Genomic DNA, 13,118 nt, shown 5'->3' with positions numbered 1-13,118 from the left:
ATCTTATTGTTATGTTTTAATTAAGTTGGTGTTTGCTTTAGTTGATCTACAAGTTGTGATGTATTAAAGCAGGTGGATCTAGTGTGGAAATTTATGAAACGTGGTCCATGGATGTTGTTGAGGGTTGGAGCCTTCAGTGAGGAAGTCGAAACTTCCTGCCAGTAGTAGCTGGTAATCAGATTAGGGGGTTGGAGCTCCCTTCCAGTAGGAGCTGGAGAACGAGTGAAGGTTGTAGCCTTCAGCAGGTGGGTACCTGCGTACTAGCATGAGTCTGCACCAATACAAGAATGTAAGAAGTTTTTGATATTAATAAGTTTGAAGACTGAGACGACAGCAGCGGTGTTTTTCTCCCACATTGGGTTTCCACCTTAAATCCTGGTGTTCATGTGTGTTTCTTATGTGTGATACTTTATTATGTTCTTATTGCACCTGCTTACTGCTTATCAAATGCCTGATAAATCTCTTACATTCTGGTTTAAGTTTAATAGATAAAGAATTAGATGTTTTACAAGTTTACTAAGCATACACTAGTTTCTTTTACAGCAGTTGCATACATACGCGAGTTGGGTTCAGTAAAGTCGCGTACATATTTCAGAAAAGAAAATTATTATTGTGAGTTTTTAAAATACTAATTCACCCCCCCTCTCAGTATTTTTCCCAACAATTGGAATCAGAGCAGGTCCTTCAAAAGAAGCTTGATCGCTTGAAGGAAGATCTCCCAAGATGAGCAATCAAGACAGAATGACATCTATCAAACACCACTTTTTAATGGAAATAATTTAATATATTGGAAGACAAGAACCATATCCTATCTTCAGTCCCTTGGAGCATATGTTTGGGAAATTGTGGAAGGAGGTTACCAATATCCAGTCGCAGTTCCCACAAATGCAGTAGAAAAGAAGACGTATGAAACCAATGTCAAAGTTGTCAATGCATTATTGGGAAGTTTGACAGAATCAAAATTTGTCAAAGTTATGTAGTTAAACGCAACAAAAGAAATATGGGACAAAATCATTCAAAGCTATGAAGGTGATAACAAGGTAAAAAGGGCTAAACTCCAAACTCTCGAAATTCAATATGAAACTCTTAGAATACATAATGATGAAAGTATTGCTAGTTTCTTTCTATGTATAGATTAGATTGTAAATCGTTGAAAAATCTGGGTAAAGAAATCAAGGACACCACTTTAGTAGAGAAAATATTAAGATATCTAAGTCCTAAGATATCTAAGTCCTAAATTCGAGTCAAAAGTGTCTTCCATTGAAGAGAAGAAGGATTTGTAGACTGTTACTGTTGTTCAACTTCACGGGATCCTGACTGCTTTTGAAATGAGAAAAGGAGGTCCCTCATAAGTTAGAGAAGCCACATTTAAAGCATCTGCAAAAGGAAAAGAAAAGGAAGAACACAAGGAATCATGATATATATCAGAAGAAGATGAGGTGAAATTTGTAAAGAAACTTCAACTGGGCACCAGAAGGTTCAGAGGTAAGCTTCCCTTCAAATGTTTTGCTTGTGGTAGAGTTGGTCATTATGTTGCTAAATGTCCTCATAAAGACAACCATGACAAAGGGAAGGATACTGCAAAAGGTAATAGGAGATAGTTTGACAATAGAAGAAGTTATTATACTCATGAAGATAGTGATGGATTGTCAAATAGTGAAGAAGGAGAATCTGATCAAGATCTTAAATTACTCATGGCTTTTGAGAAAAATACTAATGAGTCTAATGATAAATTTGTGGATGCTTTAGAGGAAAAATATTTCTTTGAAGAAATTACTCAACTCAAAATTTTCTTGGAAGAAAACAAAGTAGCCATAGATACATTGAAGCATCAACTCATAGAAAAGGAAAAGCATAATGAGAAGTTAGAATGTGAAGTAGTAAGTCTAAGAAAGGAACTTGAGAAAATAAAAACTTTGAATCTTAGATTTGATAAAGGATTTAAAACCTTAGATGAAATTATCAAGGTACAACTCTCTCCTCTTATGAAGATAGGTCTTGGATACATTGGAGAAGCATCTCAAATAGAAAAGTCTTCGGCCACCATTGAAAGCTATCTAAATGCATCAAAAACCAGTCAGAAAAGCTTCAGTCCTCAGCAAAAGAATAAAGGAATTCCACAAGTAAATCATGTTCACTCTAATCCAAGGATGAAAAACAGAAGCACCAGCCAAAAGGTAAACAACGCCAGAAGATTCTATGATCACAAAAATTTCTTCTTTAATGGACAATGTTTCTCGTGTCATAATTTTCGTCATAAGGCTGCTCAATGTGTTGCATACAAAACCATCATGATTAGAGAAGCAAGAAAACAAAGGAATGAGACAGGAGTCAAGAAGAACACTTATAATAACTTATCACCTCTTAAAGATGAAATTGAATGGTCATTTTGTAATAACTTTGGACATGAAGAATCTAAATGTAGGATCAAATTACAGGAAACATCTCAAAAAGAGAAAATACCAACAAATTCTAAGGTATGGAAAAGGAAAGAGTTACAGTCTGAAAGTTGTGGAATAGCATTGTTTGCAGAAGGACAAGAAAATCAATGGTACATTGATATGAGAAAGAAAAGAATGCCACTTTTGGAAATGACTCACCTGCTGCCATTAAGGGTAAAGGTTTTGTTTTTCTAAAAGAAAAGGTTAAAGCTGGTAATTTTATGTATGTTGATGGATTAAATCATAACTTGTTGAGTGTTAGCCAAATGTGTGACCAAGGAAATGAGGTGGTATTTTGATCAAAAGAATGTGTGGTTCGTGAACTTGACACAGGAAAGACCATAATAAAAGGAACAAGAATCATTAGCAATCTGTATATATTGAAGGGTGGCCAAGAATAATGTTACCTAGGCAAGACAGAGGAATACTGGTTATGGCACAAAAGGTTGGGATAATTAAGCTTCTCTCAAATAAGCAAATCAAGCAGGCTCAAAGTTGTTATGATCTACCCAACATCACCCTACCAGAAAGTACCTTATGTAAGTCATGTCAATTTGGTAAGCAAACCAGAGTTCAATTCAATGCCAAAGAAGTGCCATCAGGTAAGTCTCTTGAACTTATACATAGTGATTTGTGTGGACCAGTAAAGGAAAAGTCACCTCGTGGAGAACAATACTATATCTTATTCATTGATGATTTTTCTAGAATGTACCAGATCGGTTTATTGAAACACAAAGATGAATCATTGGATAAGTTTAAAGTCTTCAAAGCATTAGTTTAAAATGAATTAGATCTAAAAATCAAATGTCTCAGATCTGACTGAGGAGGATAATACATATTAGATGAATTCTTTGATTTCTATGAACAACATGGCATAAAAAGACAATTTTTTGCAGCTAGAACTCCTCAACAAAATGGCGTGGCAGAAAGAATGAATATAACTATTCAAAAAATGGCTTGTGCTATGATTGATGAGTCTGGAACTCCTTACACCTTCTTGGGTGAAGTTGCACATATCGCAGTAAATATTCTCAACAAGGTTCATGTTCGTGTCAATAGTGATAAAACTTTGTATGAACTTTGGTATGGTAAACCTACCACTGTAAATAATTTTAGAGTTTTTGGAAGCAAATGTTTCATAAAAAATAATGATGAAAAAATTGGTAAGTTTGAAGCTAGAGAAGATGAAGGAATACTTCTTGGTCACTCATCTAGAAGTAAAGGATACAAATGTTACAATAAGAGACTTCGGAAAATTGTTAAATGCATTGATGTTGTGATTGATGAAGCATGCATGGATCCCAAAAAGGTAACATCAACAAAAGAGGATGATGATGATGAATTCTTTCCCACATTAAATCACAATGATATATAAGAAGAAACTAATGAAGCAACAGAAGAAGACACATCAAATAAAGAAAAGGCTCCATCCAAGTATGTTCAGAAGAATCATCTAGAAACTCAAATTCTAGGAGAAAATGAATCTCGGGCACAAACAAGAAGAACCCTTGTAGGATCTCCTAGTTATCTAGATTTATTATCCACCATTGAACCACAAAATGTAAATCAAGTTAGTAACGATGAATGTTGGGTTAAGGCCATGGATGAAGATCTTGATCAAATTGAAAAGAATGATACTTGGGAATTGGTTCCAAGGCCTCATGATAAAAATGTTATTGGGACAAAATGGATATTTAAAAATAAGTTGAATGAAAATGGAGAGGTCATTAGGAACAAAGCTAGACTTGTTTGTAAAGGTTATGCTCAACAAGAAGGTATAGACTTTGAAGAAACATTTGCACCAGTGGCCATATTTGAAGCCATAAGAATGTTTCTTGCATTTTCAAGTTTTCGACATTTCAAAGTTTATCAAATGGATGTAAAATTTACTTTCCTTAATGGAGATGTAGAAGAAGAAGTATATATTGAACAACCAGAAGGATTCATTTTGGGGAATGATGAAAACCTTGTATGCAAACTCAAAAGGGCTTTATATGGGCTAAAACAAGCTCTGCGGGCATAGTATTATCGTCTTGACAAATAATCTTCAAAAACAAGGTTTCACAAAAGGATCCGCAGACAACAACTTGTACACAAAAATTGAGGATGATAAATTGCTAATTATTATTGTTTATGTTGATGATATCATCTTTGGGAGTAATGAAGAATCATTGAGTCAAAAATTTTCTTCTGTTATGCAACATGAATTTGAAATGTCTTTACTTGGGGAACTAACCTATTTTCTTGGTCTACAAGTGCACCAAGAAAAATATGGCATCTTTCTCTCATAAAAAAAATATGTCAAGCAGATTCTGAAGAAGTATGGGATGGAAGATTGCAAACCTGTATGTACTCCCATGATGATAGGATGCAGCCTCAATTCTAATGATGATAGAGTATAGGTCTATGATTGGAAGTCTGCTTTATCTAACAGGTACTAGACCAAATATCATGCATGCAGTTTGGATTGTTGGACATTTCCAAGCCAATCCAAAGGAACCACATCTTCAGGAATTAAAAAGAAAATTCAAATATCTCCAAGGAAACCAAGACTTTGGTCTATGGTATCCTAAAGATGCAAATCTTACCCTTCATGCATAAACAAATGCGGATTGGGCTAGAAATGTTGATGACCGGAAAAGCACTAGTGGAGGAGAATTTTACATGGGGCCCCGATTGGTATCTTGGTTCAACAAGAAATAAAGTTCCATTGCCTTATCTACAATGGAAGCAGAATATGTGGTTGCTGCATCTTATTGCACACAACTTCGCTGGATGATGCAAACATTACAAGATATACAAATCAAATGTTCTCCACCCATCTCCATCCTATGTGATAATACAAGTGTTTTTAGTATTTCAAAAAATCCTGTTATGCACTCCAGGACCAAGAATATTCCAATTAAGTATCACTTTCTACGGGAACAAGGGCTTGAACAAAAGGTTAAATTGGAGTATGTTCCCTTTAAAGGAAAAGTTGTTAACGTATTCACTAAACCTCTTCCTAGAGAAGCATTTGAATATCTCAGATAGAAACTGGGAGTTGTCTTTGCCTCATTTTGCTGTTAATATAGTCTACTCAATCTACAAGTGAAAATTCAGAAGATTTCTTTCTGTACATAGGTTTCATGACGTATAGTTGCGTATATAGAAGAGTTTCTTTACAGACAATCGTGTATGTTTTTCTCTAATAGAAAAATAGTGGGACAAACTCAAGATCATCCTCTAATATGCTTTTGACAACTATGATTTGATTTTTCTTGGTATGGTGTTGATGGGTACAGTCTGCTGATATGGTATTGAGTTATGTTTTTCTCATTGATATTTCTCTGATTGATGAAGATGCTTTGATGAATGAGTTTTTGATAATGAACAGGTAGCATAGGTTCAGGGGGAGCATTAGCCTTGCAAAATATAATGCATTGTTGGCATTATGGTTGCTGAATTATGCTACTATTAAGATATTGGAGTTGTCTATAATGCGACTTTTTGGAGATTCCGGTGACAGAATCCGGCGGAAGAAATTGAGGTTAAATCTTGATTTGTTGCAGTTAAAATGGTTTTTTAACTGCATATTTGGATTCATCACCCTCGAAAACCCCTGGGACGCTTTCATTGTGCACAAACTAGCTATCAAACTGGCGATTCCAATAAATTCCTGCCGGATTTCGACCGGAAAAACCCGCCAGAAAGGCTTTCAAAAAGTCGCTTTATAGACTATTTCTTAAGATATTTTGGTCTCAGTTATTAATGTCATATCTGTCATTTGATTTAAAGGTCATGTGGAGACCTATGATAATAATTGTCATATTCAGTCATGTATGGACTTTTGAGGTCATGTCAAATATGTAATCCCACTTAGTTGGGTGGTAGTGTCAAAAATGTAATCCCACTTGTTTGGGTGGTTGAATCAAATATGTATACCCACTTGGTTGGGTGATTGATGTAAGTATGCACCCTTGGTGATAGGAAGGTCATACTCAGTTGGGTTATAGAGTCACGTTATTCATTTGAAAATCTTTCTGAAGATTCAACATGTGCTCAGGGGGAGCATGGACAATATAATGCAAATCAGATCCAAAGGGGGAGCTTGAGTCCACCCTTTACCCTTGATGTCAAAGGGGGGAGAGTATCTTGGTGTTTTAATAATGGTTATTTGATGTATCTATGTTTCTACAAGTTGAGGTGATCAACACCAACACGGTTGTCATCAAGTCCAAAGGGGGAGATTGTTGGCATTATGATGCATGTGTTGTCCTTGATGGAAACTCAGTTGTAATAGAACAAGTATATCATAAATAGATGAATTGATAGGTTATTTTAGAGGTGACAGAGTGATGGAACAAAATAACTGAATGATGGGGCAAAGGTTTACAGATCAGAATCAAAAGTTTGATAAAGGTAAATATTAGAAGATCTATATGGAGGTTAATCAAGGATAAGTCGTGTATGCATGTAGGTACAAAGAAGTAAAGTCGCATACATGCTGGTGCACTAATTTAAGAATACCAAGGGTCCTTACCATGGCATTAGCCCACAATATTGAGTGTAGTAACTGTTACTTGATCCTGTCCAAGATTAACACTGACACTATTGTAGTTTTGCCGCATGGTATTGGCTAAGGCTCTAACTATATAAGGAGGTGAAGATCAAAGTGTGGAGTGTGAATTTGAAAGAGTTTTTGATGAATACTTCAATTTGAAGTATATTTGCATTGTAAGGGCCATAATTGACACATAGATATGAAATAATTATGCACCGATGAATACAATGATGGGTCGTGATCATGAGACCTTAAATGACTTTCCATTGTATGATTTGCTTATGAATTGACTAGATCTAAGTATTGGCACGTGTTTTTGTCTCTGAATATTATGATCTGGGTCTTTCTGAAGTTTTGAAGAGCTGGGCAATTTTAGGTCAAAATTTGCAGATTTTTATGCAAGTTGGTCTCGGTTAAGCTGCGTATACACACGAGTTTGTTTCTTCAAAGTTACGTACATAAAGGAAGGGTTTCTATTCATAAACGACTGATCAACTTGATCAATGCTTCTGTATCTCTGTTGTCTATCAATGATGTCCTCATGTTGATCTGGGTTGAGTGATAATGTGTGAAGTAGAATTGATTGAATGATGAAGTTGAATTTGGTTACATGTCGATTGGTTAAAAAGATTATTGATGCTGCTAACTGTAAGATCACATAATATTTCTATAAGCTAACAAAATATTTCAAAATAACTTTGGTCAACTCTGTGTTTGATTCATAGTTACAATTTTTTAGTATATTGAGATCTATATGCAGGTTTCTCTACAGAAAAGCGCATATACACGTGGTTTTCATTAATTTAAGTAGTGTATACATGTTGGCATATGAATGATCGGGGTTGCAATTGATTCTATGTTTTGATGCAGTATTCTAAGTTCAGTTTTGTGTTTTGGTTACAATGATCTCATTGTTCTATTTGAATTAAGCTGATGATTTCTTTAGTTGATCTACAAGTTGTGATGTATTAAAGCAGGTGGATCCAGTGTGAAAATTTATGAAACATGGTCCACGGATGTTGCTGAGGGTTGGAGCCTTCAGTGAGGAAGTCAGAGCTTCCTACCAGTGGTAGCTGGTAATCAAATCAGGGGTTGGATCTTTCTTCTAGTAGGAGATAGAGAACAAGTGAAGGTTGTAGCCTTTAACAGGTGGGTGCCTACGTATTGGCATGAGTCTGCACCAGTACAAAAATGTAAGAATTTTTTGATATTAATAAGTTTGAAAACTGAGATGACAACAACAATGGTTTTCTGCCATATGTGTGTTGCTTATGTGTGATACTTTATTCTATTCTTACTGCACCTTCTTACTGCTTATCAAATTCCTAATAAATCTGTTACATTCTAGTTTAAGTTTAAAAAATAAAGAATTAGCTATTTTACAAGTTTACTAAGCATACACTAGTTTCTTTTACAACAGTCACGTACATACGCGAGTTGGCTTCAACAAAGTCGCGTAAATATTTGAGAAAATAAAATTATTATTTTGAGTTTTTTAAACAATGATTCACCCCCCCTCTCAGTATTTTTCCCAACACAGTCTAGGTTGAGGAAGAAAATTGCACAATTCTCAAGGTCAGTGTGATAGGCTAAGGGGATGAGCACTAGATCAACACATTGTGCAGTTCCAATAGTCAGAGGAGGTTGGGCCATTATGCATATCAAGGCTCAAGGGATGAGCTTGACGCTATATATTTCACAATGTGCAGTTGAGCGTAGGATTGGGTAGGAATTGCACAATTCTGGGAGCCAAGGTCGAGGCTTGAGCACTGGAACTACACAATGCAGTAGTCTTGGAAAGTAGGAACTGCGCATTACGTAGTGGCAAGAGGTAAGGTCATAGATAAAGGACCAAGACTGCGTATGCACAGTTCATGGAGGCTGGGATGAAGCTAGCTGCTTGGTTGGGGGGCTTTTTTCCCCAGAAATTAGCCAAGTGTGGAATTAGTGAGGCTGATGTGAACAATCATAAGACTTCGACTGCGATCACAAATTTAGAATACTTGACGACACAAAAATATTGATCATCTAGGACACAGGAAGAATGAATTTCCCTTAATGTGACAACTTTACGAGAACTTACGACAAGTGCGACACTAAAGACACACTTTGCGACGACCGTGATGACACTAGTACGCCAATACTTAAATATTTGGAAATGAGTGTGATGAATGTTTGCATGGTTATAACAACTCATTTATACAAATATCACCTCTTCAAACCACCATAACATGCTTATAAACATTGTATGATAGCTAACATGCGAAAATACAACATTTTTCCTATCTTGCAGAAGGGACCAAAACACTTCAAGAAAACACATGGAATGAGTTTAAATGTTTGCAATGACAATGTACAAGACCAAGGAAGGCTCCAAAATTGAGCGATGGCTAAAATTTTGGAGGGTGTTGTAGCAATGACAACACTTGGTGACACACTGGTAGAATTACAACTTCTATAACCTAGTTAGCTCTTCTATGCAAGGTCTTGGTTCTTCAGGGAGTATTGATTCATCATGCAGATTACTTTGGTCTCCCTACTTACTCCGTGAATAAATATGATCCCATTTATACATTTTTTGGTTGAACAGAACATATAATTCAAAAATATCACAATGTTTTGAGTTGGGAAGGTTAGTGGAGTTCGCGAGCTTTAGATTTTCAGAGTATAATTTTTCATCTCGGGTGTTGCTTCGCTACCAGCATGACTGGACAATACCCTGAAGGAGTCACTACAGGATCACAAACATTGCTCCACTACTAGTGAGCCTAGTCAATACCTTAACAGAGTTGCTTGTTTCACCTCTTTGCGCAGGAATCCTTTCTCTTGTTTTGCCTTTATTTATTTATTTATTTTATAGGGTTGTGCATTGACACTTATTCATTTTATGGACGAAAGAGGGATCCTGACTTATTAAGAGAAAGAGAGGTTGTTCCTTCAAAGAAGCATATAGAGACCTCTGATTTTGGTTTGCTCATTTATATTTTTTCCCTTCTCCTCCTCTACTAATTTGAAAAGTGTGAAAACACTAAAACATAAAAAACTGAAAGTAGGCATAAGGTTTCCCGAATAGACACAAGTTCATGGCCTAACCAAAATTCGCCCCACAGACGAATCATATTTTCCATTGGAACTTCTTTGACAAAAATATGTAACCAACATAGGAATACAGACCAGAGGCTAGTCAAATGTTGAAGTGTCACAAGACTCTTTTCAATTCGGCCACACATAAATAAGCCTTAAAACACTTTTACACACAACACTTATTTACATGAAGAAAACAAAACACAAATCATAGAAAATAAAATATTATGTACATAGCATAGAGAATGGCCCCAGATCATCATTGAAAATAATTTTTTTAAGTCTTGGCCATTAATGGGGAGAGATTCAATCTTCCCATCTAGTGATTGTAGACAATATGTGTGTTATCCAAGTTTTTCGTGAATAGTAAATGGTCCAATGCATAGGATTGAAACTTGGTATGTTTGCCTTTGACCTCATGGGCTTTGTCACACTTCATGACTAAGTCATCCACACTGAAGTTATTCTTCCCTATAGATGTCTTTTTGAACCACTCCTTGATAGGATTCTAATGAAGGGAATTTTTTTCTTTTTTGTTTTAGCCTTTCTTCCTGTATCTTGTGAAGAGTGTCCATCCTACGCTGAAATAATAAGCATGGCTTGCCCTGGGACTCTTGCAAAAGTTGGCGAGCGGGGAATAGATATTAGGAGGAAGGATGACTTCTTTTCCATACACTAGGAAGTAAGGGGAGGTGTTTAGAGAGGGCTTTGGTGTGACTTGGTCAACCCATAAGGAATTTACAAAAGCGGAGTGCCAGTTCCTTTTCTCAGAGAAGATGGTATTCTTGATGATAGATATAAGGTTCTTATTTTTGGACTCATCGAGACCATTTCCCTGTGGGTAATAGTTAGTTGAATGTTAATACAATTACATTTTCTAATGCAAAAAATATAATTTTAATGATGAAAAATACATTTCATTATCGAAAAAAATTGAAATCGGAATGTTGAACCAAGAAATGATATTCTGTTTAAGGAAGTTGATGATTTCCTGATCATTCACCTTTTTAAGTGGAACTTCTTCTGTCCACTGCGCGAAGTAGTTTTTAGTAGTGAGGATGTCGCGATGCTTCTTTGATGAATGCAAAAATATTTCTCAAATGAAATCTAAGCCCCACTATTGAAATGGTTCTTCCATTGTGATAAGCTGTAATGGGGCGAATGACTTCTTTTTTAGGTTGGAACACCTTTGAAAGACCGGACACTTGCGAGCATATGCATGATAATCTTTGAATAATGTGGTCCAATAGAAACTGGTCTACATAACTTTATGCATATTTGTGTTAACCATGAAGTGTCCCCTGGCTGGTCCGTCATGGAGATCACACAATATTTTCTCTGAATCGTGTGCTTCTAGGTACCTGAGAAATACCCCATTATGATGCTTTCTTAAAAGCACCCCATGCACCAACTAATAAGTTAATTATTTAAGTCTGAGTGCACTCTTCTGTCGTGTGGATAAATGGGAGGGAACAATTTCGATCTCAAGGTATTGGTGCACATATGCATACCAAGAGTTCGCGATGGTAGAGGGAGGATCTTCTTCAACATTGTACACTTTGATCTCCTGCTCCCATTCAGAAGGATCTTCTTCTTTTGCATCCATTTCTTCTACTGTTAGCCGACATAAACCGTGGCCCTTGATTGCATGAACTAGTTTGAACTTTAAGTCATATTCTTGTAAACCAGTCATCCAGTTCGCTCTTCTCTCACCTAGTTCTTGTTGAATGAACAAAGATGTGACCGTTTGGTGTGGAACAAAGATGATACAATGTTTTTTTCAAGAGATAGGGCCAGAAGTGCTTCACTGCCTTGTATACTGCATAAGCTTATTTTTCGACGGCGGGGTAGTTAAGTTTAGGTTGTTGGATGCTATCTGTCATGAAGGCTATTTGTTGCTCATTGTTTTTATCATCCTTCTGTGTAAGCACAACGATGAGACAAGTGTCAGAAGTGAAAGTGTAGAGCGGGAAACCTTTGTTGAAATCTGGGTTGTACAAAGCAGATGCGTCTGCAATAGCTTGATTTATACAGGAAATCTCATGCTTTTCCCTTTTATCCCATTTGTAGATCATATCCTTCTTTACCATCTCTTGTATTGGCTTCATGATCTGAGCATAATCTGAGATGAACTTGCAAAGGAAGTTAATTTTTCCCGGGAAGGATTGCATAGGTTTCTTATTCACAAGGAAGGAATCTACATGATTGCTTTGACCCTCTTTGGGTATACTTTAATCCCACTTTTGGAAATTATATGGACCAAGAGGTTACCCTTGGACATTGCAAAAATACTATTTTTAGGATTAAGGGATATCCCGTAGTTGTGACATTGCTCGAAATTTTTTTTCAAGTGGCGTATGTGGTTGGATATTTTTTTGGAAAATACTATAACATTATCAAGATAGACCACTATGCTCTGTCTAATAAGTCAGTGGAATGTAATGTCCATGGAAATCACAAATTTTTCACCAGCATTGATCAACCCAAATGGCATTCTCTTGAATGCGAACATAGCCCACTTTGTGCGGAAAGTTGTCTTTATTCTGTCAGACTCTGAGACTAGAACCTGGTTATAACTAGAATATCCATCCAACAAGGAAAACACATCTAACCCCGATACTATTTGTAGTATCTATTCCATATACGACATGAGGTAATTTTCTTTGTCCGAGGCACGGTTCAAGTTGAAAATCAATACACGAGAATTTCCTCGAACTTCTTTCTTATCAGGACCAAGTTCGATACCCAGGTAAAATGTTACACTTTATATATGCTCCGAATACCCAGAAATTTGCTCAACTCCTTTTGAATCAGAGGCTCAAGCATCAAATGTACCTTTCACAACTTTTGTTGGAACGAATTGGCCCCTTCTTTGATTGGAATCACATTCTGGATTATTCACCTATCATAAGTTTTTAGCTCGTCATATGTCCACGCGAATACATCTCGGTACTACTTAAACAGGCAGATAAAAGCATGTCACTTTTTTGGTGTGCAACAAGTACCAAGATTAACAAAATTCGAATCCTTTTATATTCCCATATTTATTT

This window comes from Pinus tabuliformis, chromosome 9 (assembly GCF_031772625.1).
Source record: "Pinus tabuliformis cultivar Carrire ecotype Pingquan chromosome 9, CPIR1, whole genome shotgun sequence".
Classification (NCBI taxonomy): Eukaryota; Viridiplantae; Streptophyta; class Pinopsida; order Pinales; family Pinaceae; genus Pinus; species Pinus tabuliformis.
This window is presented reverse-complemented; position numbering follows the sequence as displayed.